The sequence below is a fragment of the Salmo salar genome, chromosome ssa08 (assembly GCF_905237065.1).
Source record: "Salmo salar chromosome ssa08, Ssal_v3.1, whole genome shotgun sequence".
Lineage (NCBI taxonomy): Eukaryota > Metazoa > Chordata > Actinopteri > Salmoniformes > Salmonidae > Salmo > Salmo salar.
The window spans coordinates 12,884,553-12,898,083 of record NC_059449.1 but is presented as its reverse complement, the minus strand read 5'-3'; the positions used below and the strand labels follow the sequence as shown (position 1 = coordinate 12,898,083).

General features: G+C 43.9%; 1 protein-coding gene across 2 annotated transcripts in view; it reads left to right on the top strand.

Moving 5' to 3' along the window:
* Nucleotides 1–3,282: 3,282 nt before the first annotated feature.
* The window catches only part of LOC106610179 (FHF complex subunit HOOK interacting protein 1A), a 39,299-nt gene continuing 29,050 nt past the window's right edge, over nt 3,283–13,531 (top strand). For both annotated transcript variants that reach the window (XR_006770776.1, XM_045722735.1), the window contains exon 1: nt 3,283–3,586. The gene's annotated coding sequence lies outside the window, so the exon portion shown is untranslated. The remainder of the gene's footprint in view (nt 3,587–13,531) is intronic.

The window sequence follows — 13,531 nt, the reverse complement described above, 5'->3', positions numbered from 1 at the left end:
GAAGTCTACTTAGTCTGCCATGACCAAGAACACAGGTTTACCTCGTTTTTACAACAGAGACTAATAACACGGCAAATAGCTGCTCCAACTCAGGCCATGTGATGAGAATGGCAGCTGGCACAGAGCTCCTTAAAACAGGTGACATTGTTAACAGTCCTTTTCAGTCATGGTAGTTGATCGTCTAACAGGATTTGGGTGGACACAGTTGTCTGTTTGTATGGTTTTACATTGCCATTCAATTATTATTGTTTAGGATGGAATAGCCTAGTCCTTTGATCATATGGACTAGGCAGGATAAAAAGAGGTGTTGAAATACAGGGCTAAAATCCTTGTTTTGTATAGAAAACAATTGTGTGAAGGGCAATCATTCACAGTGCATTGACTTCTCACACTGCTCTCACATTCACAAACTAGTGATGGGCCGTTCGCGAAACGAGTCGGCTCTAAGAGCTCTTGTAGCTCTTGTAGGTGAATGTTGGTGGCCTGCTCGCATATCAGAAGAGCCGAATTTATTTATAAAAAAAATAAAAAGATAAAGATATGAATAATCAAAAGATTTAAATTAATAGAATGAACTAATTCAAAGAACAACAAAAAATGTATAAAATAATATAGGCCTAAATGCTCAAGCGCACACACATTCGTTCTGACTGTCTGCTCAGACTAACAGGCTCACCGGTTGTTCCTGTCAATCAGACACGCAGTGTCAACCAATGAACCAAAGATGCGCGAGGGAGGGTCGAGCCAACTCACTCACAGTCACACACTTAGCAGCCGAGGAGAGAGAGGAAGGACAGCTGTGAAAACAACAGCTGGAAAATGAATCGGATGCACAGTAGCATTTGGATGCATTTTAATAATGTAGACAACGTTAGAGCATAGTGTAGAATTTGCCAAAACAAAATCTCATATAAAGCCGGTTCTATGCACAACCTACACCGGCTTATGAGAACTGTGCACCCAACTGTGAAGCTAGCTGTAGCGGAGCTTCGAGGAACTAGCGGGCCTGCTAGTGATAGTGGTGGAGCCAGCACCTCCACATGTGGAGATGTATCCACACAGTTAAGTAGGCCTACTCCACGACCCACAGCAACGCAGTCTTCTATGGACCAGTTTATGCCAAAGTCTATGTCTGTAGCAAAACAAGGCCAAATTGATATTGCATTGGCTAAAATGATTGCCACCGATTTCCAGCCATTTTTGATCTTGGAGGACAGAGGTTTTAGAAATTATAGCAATAGTCTAAATCCAATGTACACAATTCCAAGCAGGAAAAACCTTTCAAAATCACTTATTCCACAACTGTACGAGAGCACACAGGCTTCAGTGTGAGAAAGAGTCCAAAAAGCTACTGCAGTTTGCCTTACCACTGACTGCAGGACATCAAGGGTAACCACTTCTTAAATGTCGATTACATGTCACCTCATTGAAGATTTTTCGATGACTAGCTGTCTTCTGGACTGCTTTGAGTTCAGCGACAGACACACCTCAGAGAACTTGGCAGAGGAACTGTTGAGACTGGCAAGTAGATGGAAAAGTGGTCTGTTGTGTTAGCTACAATGCAGCTAACATAACCAAAGCCATGAAAATGTTAAAATGGACCCATCATCCATGTCTTGCCCACACAATTAACCTGATTGTAAGAGATGCTTTGAAGGTGATGAAGCCCACTGTGGACAAAGTGAAAGCAGCTGTGGAATACTTCCACAGGAGCACAGTAGATGCTGAAAAACTAAAGTCTACACAATGCCAGATGGGGATGCCTGAGCTGAGGCCTAAACAAGACTGCACTACAAGGTGGAATTCAACATTATATATGTTGAAGCGGTTTCTTGCGTCAAATGATGCCATCATCTCTACCCTGGCCATTGTCAATGCACCTGTTGATGCTCTGACCCAAGAGGAATGGGAGATGGTGGAGGAGGTGTGCAGAGTCCTGGAACCCTTTGAGCAGGTCACTGTGGAGATCAGTGGAGAGAAGTACAGTAAGCAGTTATTACTACATCATTATTTAATCCAGTATTATATATGTATATGAGCAGTAGATGAGAATGTAGTATCAGTAGACAAAACATGAACCTGAACTAATAAGTTACTGTTCTCTCTTTCCAGCTATGTGACAGCCTCAAAAATGATGCTCCTGTGGAAGGGTCTGCAGCAAATCACAGCCAGCCGCCAGAGAGAAGCAAATGTAACCACAGGACATGTGGCAGAGTGGATGGACACCCTATGTTCATCAATGGACAGAAAGTTCCACAGAATGGAATATAATCACTTGCTATCAGAAACCGCTGCACTTGACCCAAGGTTTAAGAAGTTAGCCTTCAGTGATGCCAGAGCGATTGATGAGGCTCTATAAAGAATAACCTCAGCAGCAGGGAGGGACAGCCCCAGCAGTCAGCTGGCTCAGGCACCAGGGCAACGGGAAGAAGAGAGATCAGATGGAGCGGAAGCACCAGCAGTAGTGCCACAAACGTCTGCTGTTTGGATGCTGTTTGACGAGAGAGCAACTGGGGACGCAGCACGAAGGAATCCCTCAGCAGATGCCATAATGGAGGTCCGATCCTATTTGGAGGAGCCCTACTCCAAAGATATGCAGATCCTCTGAGCTGGTGGAAGAACAAGGCTTACTAAAGTCATGACAGGGAGACTCTGCATAGTGGCCACATCCGTTCCCTCTGAGAGGGTCTTCTCGAAAACAGGACAAATAATTACTGAGAGAAGAAACCACATCAGCCACTCGAAAGTGAGGCAGCTTGCATTTCTGAATGCAAATCTTTCATAAAAGAAAAATATGGTCAGCATTGCTGTGTGCTGCTGGTTATAACATGGCAATAAAGAGAGAGAGAAAAGTGGGACTAGTTTAATGTTCTAAGTGGGATGCTGCAGTTTTACACATTGTGATTTATTTTTCTTTGATATGGTGCAATATTCTATTATTATGCTGTTCAGATTGTATTCGTTTTGAATTGTTACATTTATATGCACTTTGTTTATATACATTAAAAAAGTTATACTTTAAAAGCAAATGTTTAATCGCATTATTTTTCTTAACAAACCAATGCATTTATAAATACATTGTGGTTAAGTTAGAGTATGATTTAATTTAATAATTTAATTTGAATTGTTTTAACACCAATCATAGTCAAACTATTGCAAACTGTTTGACTTCAAAAAATACAAAACATATTTTTTTTAAAGAGCCATTTCTGGAGCCAAAAGAGCCGGAATCCCCCATCACTATCACAAACTGCTGTGGGCACAAAGAGGGAGGAACCTAAAGCTTAGTGTGCTCGTAACGCTCACCTATGTATACACTACGTACAGTAAGCAGACTGACTGGTTGGCGACCTTGTTAGCTAAGTAGCTTATATCTTTACTTTTCTAATAGGAGGCGACATTAAACCAGGGAAATTGAACAACGTTCTGCTGGAGAATTAGTGATTTTCAAGAGGGCTATGCACTTTGTTGTTGGAAAGACGCTCATAGGAAAGTAGGGTAAAAGGTTGATTTTGCTCCGCATCTTGAAGCTGTGCGGTGGTGTTATACGAAGTCGGCTACTTGCACTTCTGAGATTCAGCCTACGGTACGATATTTCAGTTGGTCTTCTTACACCTAAATAGACTACAACTAATGTATTGTTTGTAAATGACGGATTTTAGAAATTAAATAACTTGGCAAGACATTGTTAATGTATTTTGCTGCTTGTCAAGTGAAGTGACAGGGACTGTCTGACTCCGTCAAGACATAATGTGACACGTTTACATGTCGGTTGTTATCATGGGGTTGTCTCTTTAAAAACATGTATATCAGAGTGACTTGTCATCTGTCCTGGGCACATTTCTCACAAGTTTAAAAGTATCTGTCGACACAGCTTGATTCTTACACATGCCTGGACACAATCTGTCACCTTTCATTCACCTTTATTGTGCCTCACGTGACATTTTGCAAACGTTTATTGCTGAAGTTATCCACATGTTAATGCTGTGGGGCCCAGACGAATGTGTTTCATCAGAGCCACGAACATAAAGTACTTTGTCACCTACTGTAACATAATTCATAATTATTTGTAGCCTATCTGCTATTCATTCTGCAGAGGTTAACAGATATGTGACACATACACACTCTTCCAACTTCAGCGAACTTGGGAAACAAAACATGGTAGCATGAAGGGTATTTTTGAAATGAGTTTTGGACGGGACTGGTACTCTTATCATCATTCTGTGATGAAGAGGTCAGGGTATTGGGTTACTACCTCATGGGATCACATTCAAACAGACACCCATCAATGTTTCATGGTTGGCCATATTTTATTTACAGTCTGGTTGGGTGTGGACTGTTCTTTATACCTCAATGGTGTGGACTATACAGGGATTGTTTTACATCAAAGTTGTTATAGGAAAATCAGTGTTGATACAAATTGATTTGAACACAATTTGACTTGACGCAAAAACCATACTCTGTATTATCAAACTCAGTCAAAACTGTTTGCTATATGCAGTGTATTTGAAGTGAACTTTTTCAAGAAATGTTGAATTATGCTTTGGTGATTTCAAACTGTCAGCACACTCACTGTGGAAGTTGGGTTGGCAGTTGGCACCAGAAAATGCACACAGAGGGCAAAGCTTTTTGAAGTCCTTTCATTTACTCCTGGGAACTCTCAGTGGATGTTACAGACAGTGTATACTTCCAGCACACTGACTGAACTGATCTGATTTCCTGCTCAGGTGTTGTTTCTGTATAATAGTAGGAAGAGTTGATACCAGGCTCAGTTATCCTGATTAGGGTAAATATGAGGGTTGATGTCATGAAAGTACAGTATGTGCTGAATAACTAGGCTAATCTGAATTGTGGACTTGTTGTAATTGGGATTTTACAGTATGTACAGTAGTGTCTGTTTGTGTACTTGTGTTTACATCTGCGTGGATTTCCATGTGGATTTCCAGGCCAATGAGAATGGCGGTCTGTTCCTACCCACACACAACCTAAAGAGAGAATGTAGCGAGCCCCTCTTGATCAGTGGAGGCTGGTGGGAGGAGCTATAGGAGGACGGGCTCATTGTAATTGCTGGAATGGAATAAATGGAACGCTATCAAACATATGGAAACCATGTTTGACTCTGTTCCAATTATTCCATTCCAGCCATTACAATGAGCCCGTCCTCCTATAGTTCCTCACACCAGCCTCCCCTGCACTTGACAAACACCTCGCCTTCATATGGCCTTTCCAGGTTACCCTCATACTGACCTAGTAGTAAACAGCTTTAAGATGCTCTGCCTCGTGATCTTTAACCACACAGACTAGTGAGGTCATATCCCACAAGCCTCATCGCTCCAACTGAGGCACCTTGCATTGAGAAAGGGCTGTGATATAGGGCCGATACCTAACGTAAACAAATAATTCATTGCACTATGTCAACATAGCCGGGGACTGAGACTTTTTAAAAAGCAAGATATTGGCTTTGTAACACGTGAATGCACTGGAAAAGTAAAGAGTTTTTCTGCTAAGTAACCACATGTGTGTGAGCAGGTCAAGTGAGGAGGCAATGTGGAGGGTTGTCCCTTTTAAATCTCTGACATTCATGTCAATGGAGCATTACACAGGCCGGCTGGTTTAGTTTCACATAGTGGAATGTCTGGTTTGACCACTTCATTCTACAGTGAGACCTGTAGGACTAACCCAAGCTATTCATGTAAGAGCAGAGTGTAGTCTGGACTCTACGGTTAACTTTCTTTACAAAGCGCGCGCGTGTGCTTAAGTTGAAAAATGTAGGCGCACACAAAGAAATTTAGGAGCACAATTAAAATTATTTGCGATATTAAAGCCAGAATCGTACATTTTTCTCTGCTCACTGGTGCTCCTAAATAACAATTCCAGGTCGCACAGCAAAACATTTAGGCGCACATGCGAGTAAAATGTTCTCACTGTAGAGCCCTGGTAGTGGTGAGACTAGTGACTTATCATCGCAGGTTAGTTCACCTGTGAATGGCATGAGATCACAGTACACATACACACATACAGAACAAAGTTATACCCTGTGGATTACATGGTTGAAGATAAGAGACTTAAGTCAATGGGAGTTGGATAGGACAGAGGACAGAGTATCATGTAACACAGTTTACCCAGGGCTCTGAGATATGATTCTAATCGTGTACTCATCAATTCCCTTTGGCTATTTATAACATATGGTGCAACACTTCATAAGCAATGTGTGTCAGTGAACAGTTGGTGTTCTCTCTACGTCATGAATGGTTGTCAATCAGAAGGCACGAGCAGCTGAGAGTGTCGCTAACTAGTGATCGTTGAGCTTGAGGTCCTTTCCGATTATCCTGACAGGCTGTTGTTAACGTTGCAGAATGTGCTGCTTTTTCAACAAGCACAGAAGGCATGCTGGGTTAAGTTTGTTTTGAAAAACATCTCTCTGACTAGGCCAGGGAACAAAGTGATCAGCCATGCAGGGCAGCATGAGGTAGGTTAAACCCAGGTCACTGTGTGACTGGAACAGGGAAGGAACAGGTGTCTGGGACAGCCACCATGCCAACAGCGGGGGCTGTGACGACTCACCGGCCCCCCGGCCCACCGGTCACCATTTCTCCCAGTTTCTCACACTGGCCCTGGCCTCAGCCCGGCTCAGGCTCAGCATTGTCCCGTGTTTGGGATTACACCCCCCTTACCTCCCTGTCTACCCTCCCAGCCCCCTCTGGCAACCCCAGTGAGGGGTCAGTGAGAACAAGGGAGCCGTGTAGAGAGGGCCACTTGCTGGATTTGTTAACATAGTCTTAACCTAATCCGCTGGGGATGGCTGACTGTCGCCCATACCTCTGAACCTTAACACAACTGTTATGTAACTTTTTAGACTGAAAGTCTACACTAAGTACCTCTTATCTACTGTTGATTGAACTGAAAATCTACACTAAGTAACTATATTATCTATTGTTGATTGAACTGAAAGTCTCCACTAAGTAAAGGGAAAGGGCGATACCTAGTTTCACAACTGAATGCATTCAACCGAAATGTGTCTTCCGCATTTAACCCAACCCCTCTGAATCAGAGAGGTGCAGGGGGGCTGCCTTAATCGACATCCACGTCATCGGCGCCCGTGGAGCAGTTGTTGTTGGGGGTTAACTGCTTTGCTTAAGGGCAGCATGGCAGACTTTTCCACCTTGACGACTCGGGGATTCGAACCAGCGATCTTTCGGTTAAGAACCTCTTATTGTCTACTGTTGATTACCACTTATTGAGAAGATTGAAGAAGCTGTCAAGCTTCTTAGTGTCTTTGTCTCGTATTTGACATGGCATGTTCCTTAAAGGTAGATTGAATACTTTTTTTTCCTTCTCACGTAACTACAGTCACGTTTACTTCTACCTGTTAACTTTTTTCTTGAATTTGCTTTTCTTTGACTACTAAGCTTGTTTTTGTCTCAGGATACATCACAAATTGCAGGACCTCCAACAACCTAAAATGACCTCCAATGACCTAAAGCGTACTCACTGTCAGTGGATGTTGCTGAGGGGAGAACGGCTCTTAATAATGTCTGGAATGGAGTGATTGCAATGGTATCAAGCCCATGAAAACCATGTTTTTGATACCATTCCATTTACTCCATTCCAGCCATTATTATGAGCCGTTCTCCCCTCAGTAGCCTCCACTGCTCTCCATCTATAGAACAGCACTGGAGAGGGATGATTCATATCTTAACACTACGGCAGTTCAAAAAACAGGCGCAACAGCAGTAGTGTGTGCCTGTTGAGTCCAAACCAATGGCGCCTATTATCTCCTCAGATCTGGTTAATGACATGATGAGAGCGTGGCGAGGCCCAGCTCTATTCATCCCTTCTGAGAAGGGCTCTAACAACATCACAGCTATGCTATTCATCTCTTCTGAGAACAGCTCTACCAACATCACAGCTATGCTATGCTATTCATCCCTTCTGAGAAGGGCCCTACCAACATCACAGCTATGCTATGCTATTCATCCCTTCTGAGAAGGGCTCTACCAACATCACAGCTATGCTATGCTATTCATCCCTTCTGAGAAGGGCCCTACCAACATCACAGCTATGCTATGCTATTCATCCCTTCTGAGAACGGCCCTACCAACATCACAGCTATGCTATGCTATTCATCCCTTCTGAGAAGGGCCCTACCAACATCACAGCTATGCTATGCTATTCATCCCTTCTGAGAAGGGCCCTACCAACATCACAGCTATGCTATGCTATTCATCCCTTCTGAGAAGGGCCCTACCAACATCACAGCTATGCTATGCTATTCATCCCTTCTGAGAACGGCTCTACCAACATCACAGCTATGCTATGCTATTCATCCCTTCTGAGAAGGGCCCTACCAACATCACAGCTATGCTATGCTATTCATCCCTTCTGAGAACGGCTCTACCAACATCACAGCTATGCTATGCTATTCATCACTTCTGAGAACGGCTCTACCAACATCACAGCTATGCTATGCTATTCATCCCTTCTGAGAAGGGCCCTACCAACATCACAGCTATGCTATGCTATTCATCCCTTCTGAGAACGGCTCTACCAACATCACAGCTATGCTATGCTATTCATCCCTTCTGAGAACGGCCCTACCAACATCACAGCTATGCTATGCTATTCATCCCTTCTGAGAAGGGCCCTACCAACATCACAGCTATGCTATGCTATTCATCCCTTCTGAGAAGGGCCCTACCAACATCACAGCTATGCTATGCTATTCATCCCTTCTGAGAAGGGCCCTACCAACATCACAGCTATGCTATGCTATTCATCCCTTCTGAGAAGGGCCCTACCAACATCACAGCTATGCTATGCTATTCATCCCTTCTGAGAAGGGCCCTACCAACATCACAGCTATGCTATGCTATTCATCCCTTCTGAGAAGGGCCCTACCAACATCACAGCTATGCTATGCTATTCATCCCTTCTGAGAAGGGCTCTACCAACATCACAGCTATGCTATGCTATTCATCCCTTCTGAGAAGGGCTCTACCAACATCACAGCTATGCTATGCTATTCATCCCTTCTGAGAAGGGCCCTACCAACATCACAGCTATGCTATGCTATTCATCCCTTCTGAGAAGGGCCCTACCAACATCACAGCTATGCTATGCTATTCATCCCTTCTGAGAAGGGCCCTACCAACATCACAGCTATGCTATGCTATTCATCCCTTCTGAGAAGGGCTCTACCAACATCACAGCTATGCTATGCTATTCATCCCTTCTGAGAAGGGCCCTACCAACATCACAGCTATGCTATGCTATTCATCCCTTCTGAGAAGGGCCCTACCAACATCACAGCTATGCTATGCTATTCATCCCTTCTGAGAAGGACCCTACCAACATCACAGCTATGCTATGCTATTCATCCCTTCTGAGAACGGCCCTACCAACATCACAGCTATGCTATGCTATTCATCCCTTCTGAGAAGGGCCCTACCAACATCACAGCTATGCTATGCTATTCATCCCTTCTGAGAAGGGCCCTACCAACATCACAGCTATGCTATGCTATTCATCCCTTCTGAGAACGGCCCTACCAACATCACAGCTATGCTATGCTATTCATCCCTTCTGAGAAGGGCCCTACCAACATCACAGCTATGCTATGCTATTCATCCCTTCTGAGAAGGGCCCTACCAACATCACAGCTATGCTATGCTATTCATCCCTTCTGAGAAGGGCCCTACCAACATCACAGCTATGCTATGCTATTCATCGCTGCAACTCTGCTGCTACCAGACTCTTATTTACTATTGCTAATACTGCACAATTTAAACATTTGCCATCTGTTCTACTGAGCCATTTACTTTATGGTCGTATTCTTATCTTTTATTATTTCTTGTTGTTGTGTTGTCGAGAAGGAACCTGAAAGTTAGCGTTTCATTGGACAGAGTAGTGTATACAAGGTGTATCCTTTACATTAGATGAATAAAACTTGAAACTTCTTCCTCCATTTCTCCATTCATTTATCCCTCCACCTCGCCATCCCTCTATCCCCCCGCCGTCTCTCCTTCTTGCAAACACTCACACCTTTTATCTTCTGTTGGCGAGACAGCATGCAAACACTCACCCCTTTTATCTCCTGTTTGGTGCGCCAGCATGCAAACAAGGTAGAGAGGAAGCAGCAGCAGAGATATGGATTGATGTTCCCACACGAAACCCATTGAGAATAGGTCAGGGGCTTATCCATGTTGCCATCAGAGATCTTTCCTACTCTCCTCCTGACTCCTGGCTGTGACAGCTAGGTGAGGGTGAGTGGTAAAAATAATAATGCAAAATTTAAAAAAATATTTTTAAAAAATAATTACCCTAACTCCTGTAATTAAATTCAAATAGCATGACGTGGGGACTAAGAAATGTCCCCAGTTGATAAATTTTGTACAAGTGAATACTCCCTGGATCACTGACAAGCTAATGCATGAGACTGTATTTAGTATCATTGTCTCCTGTGTTGTCTACTACTCACCTGTCTCAGTATTATTGAACCATTCCAACTAGCCTTATCTCACTGTAGCAGGCTGTGCAGCTCTCTGTATCCCTGTCTCAGAGTCTCATGGCAGTCATTATTACGCAGTGGCACAAGGGATTGTTTTAGCCACTCTAAATGCAGGCAGCATGTTGCTGTGCCATTATGTGCTGTACCTAATGCTGTGGGCAAGAGAACGCTGGGTGTGTCAGCCTGGGTATGCGTTTTATAATATGTGTTGATCCTCTGGGGTGTTTGGCTCTAATCCACTCAGCTTGTTGACCTTTCCCTTGTTACCAGTCTCTCCCTCCCCCCCCCGGGCCTCCTCCCTCCCTATCAGGTAATGAGGAGGTGAGCTGATGTGTTTGAACATGTTAATCAACCTCCTCCACTGAGCCAAGAGGTGGGAACACTGACTGAACGCAGCACGTGTTCACTGTGTTGAGCACCTACCTCAGCCAACCTACACCTCAGCCTATAACCTTCAGCTGGTCTTTAACACAGAATCACAGTCCTATCTGATAAGGTCCTAACTTTATGGCTTTTACCCTGTTGTATTAGGTTGTTAATGGGCAGAGCTGTTGAGACCCTTCGTGTTGATGTTTCATTTCAGAAATACGACTGACTGTTGATGTATTGTAAGTTGCCTCAGAATGATGTGGTTACATTTACATTTTACATTTGATTGCTACTCCGTTTGAATGTAGCCAACACAGATGAGTTTCAGAGAGATGTATATTTGTGATGTTATGAGCGTTCCTAGTCTGAATGCAGTCGGCCTAACTGTTTCATAGAGACTAACTGTAGTGCAGACAGTGGGCATCGTCCCCTCGGCAACAGGAGAACGGACGCCTAGATGACACTGGATGGTGTCCTATTGTAAATGTCTGTGTTGCTCATTGGAGAAGGGGACAGATAGACTATATATAGCCAGGCTCTCCCTCTGTGGCCTCAGTTGTGGCCCACCTGTAAATATTTCAACAAGGTACCGTCACTTTAATGAGGCCCATCTATCACCGGGGTTGCCATGGCCACCAAGCCACTGTAAATGTCCTCTGTCTATCACCCATTGGTCTATCACCGGTGGGAGAAGAGAGAGGAGGGCCAATGTAAGAGCCCATTCGTCCTGGCCAGACCCTATTGTTGGTCCATTAGTCCTAGACCAGGCCCTGCCATTGGTCCATTAGTCCTAGACCAGGCCCTGCCATTGGTCCATTAGTCCTAGACCAGGCCCTGCCACTGACCAGGACATAATTATGGGCTCTGTCTGAAGAGGACAGTCGCTCTTCCTGATAGAACTTAATGATCTCACATCAGTCACAAAGTCCAGATGCACAGGCTGTGGGAGTGTGGTGGACTAATGCATTGGTTGGTGGTTCAGTCGACAGTATGGAAAAATGCCATGCACACATTTAGCTAATTTAAGAAGCAGACACTCGTTCAGACTACTAATTAATATTGTGAAAAATAGTTCTCGTTGCTGGGCGGGTGTAACAATATGTGTACCTAGAATTCATTAGAGTTAAATGTCTGGCCTCAGAGGTAAGAATGACGCAGAGCAACATGTTCAGCAAGTGTAAAAAAAAAAGCCAGTGTACTGCAAGTTAGGACAGCCTTGTGAGTGCTACTGTAGGTGTGGCTAGCTGTCTTTTCAGCGATCCATCATGACCTCTCCCTAGTGTGTGAAACACCTACCTACACCGTACATCTCACAGCTTTAGAAACTCACACTCTCAGTCACCAGAACCACTCTGTCAGAACACACACACACACACACACACACACACACACACACACACACACACACACACACACACACACACACACACACACACACACACAGTGATGATGCTTACAAAACCTCTGTCCTTAGGCAAACATTCTATCCTGTCATCGGTGGCTCTGCCTGTGTTATCTCCTGTGAAAAGCTCTTCATCTTTTGTTACCTGTGAAGCCTCTCTCTCTCCCTCCCAGCCCATCCATTGAATAACACGTTCAGAAGATGACGTAACAAGATAGACCTCACTTCACTTTCTATAGCTTTATCTCAATGTATTTACCTTGGGAGTTAACTAGGTCTCTCTACCTAACCCAGACTAGGACTTGTTGCTCTGTGTATAGTCAACCAGTAACCAACTTTACGAAGATGCATGGTCTTTTGGTCTGGTAGAATTCAGTGTTGAACTTCAGTTCAAACCATTCCAGTTTCAGGTGGACCTATAGTGTATCCATTCAGTTATTCCTCTCTCTGTGTAGAAACCCTACTGTCTAGAAGCTACCTCTCCTAATTCCCTGTACACAGACTGATGAGCCCAACACTTTTGCTGTAATCTGTTGAATATTATTTTAGCAGCGAGGGGTCTGGAACCTGGTAGAGATGCCAGCCACGGCCATTTTGGGGACGCTGTGTGGTGTAGACGTACATGGCATGCACTGGTTGAATAGGGATGTAGGCTACTGTGGTACTACTGTGTCTTTTGTACTTGGCTACTTTCATTACTCAGGAGACACTTATACACATTCAGTGACTGTTATAGCATGTAGAGCATAGGCTTATGTCATAGCATTGATATGTCAAGAGGACATAAGCAAATGTCAATGCAGTGATGTTTCTAAACCCAAGGCGAAACGAACACACTGTTGACAGAGAACACTGTCAGCAGGTCAGTGTCCTGTAGTCTAACAGGTTCTTAGAATGAATTTAACAGTAGCACGGGGAATGTGTTGTTGATCTCTTCAAGCTCTCTCTCTCTCTCTCTGCCCCTCTTTCTCTCTCTCTCTGTATCTCTCGCTCTCTCATTCTCTCTCTCTCTATCTCATTCTGTCATTCTCTCTGTATCTCTGTCTCTGTATCTCTTGTTCTCTCTCATTCTCTCCATCTCTCTTTCCCTTTCCCCCTGCGCTTCCTTAGCTAAATCAATATGGTGGTATGCTGCTGTATTTCATTTATCATCAGTCTAGTTTGACTGTGGTGGTACGGCTTTAAAACACTGCTACAGTTGGACTATTTCTTCCTCTCCATTCTCCATGTTCCGTATCATCTCTACTAGGCTT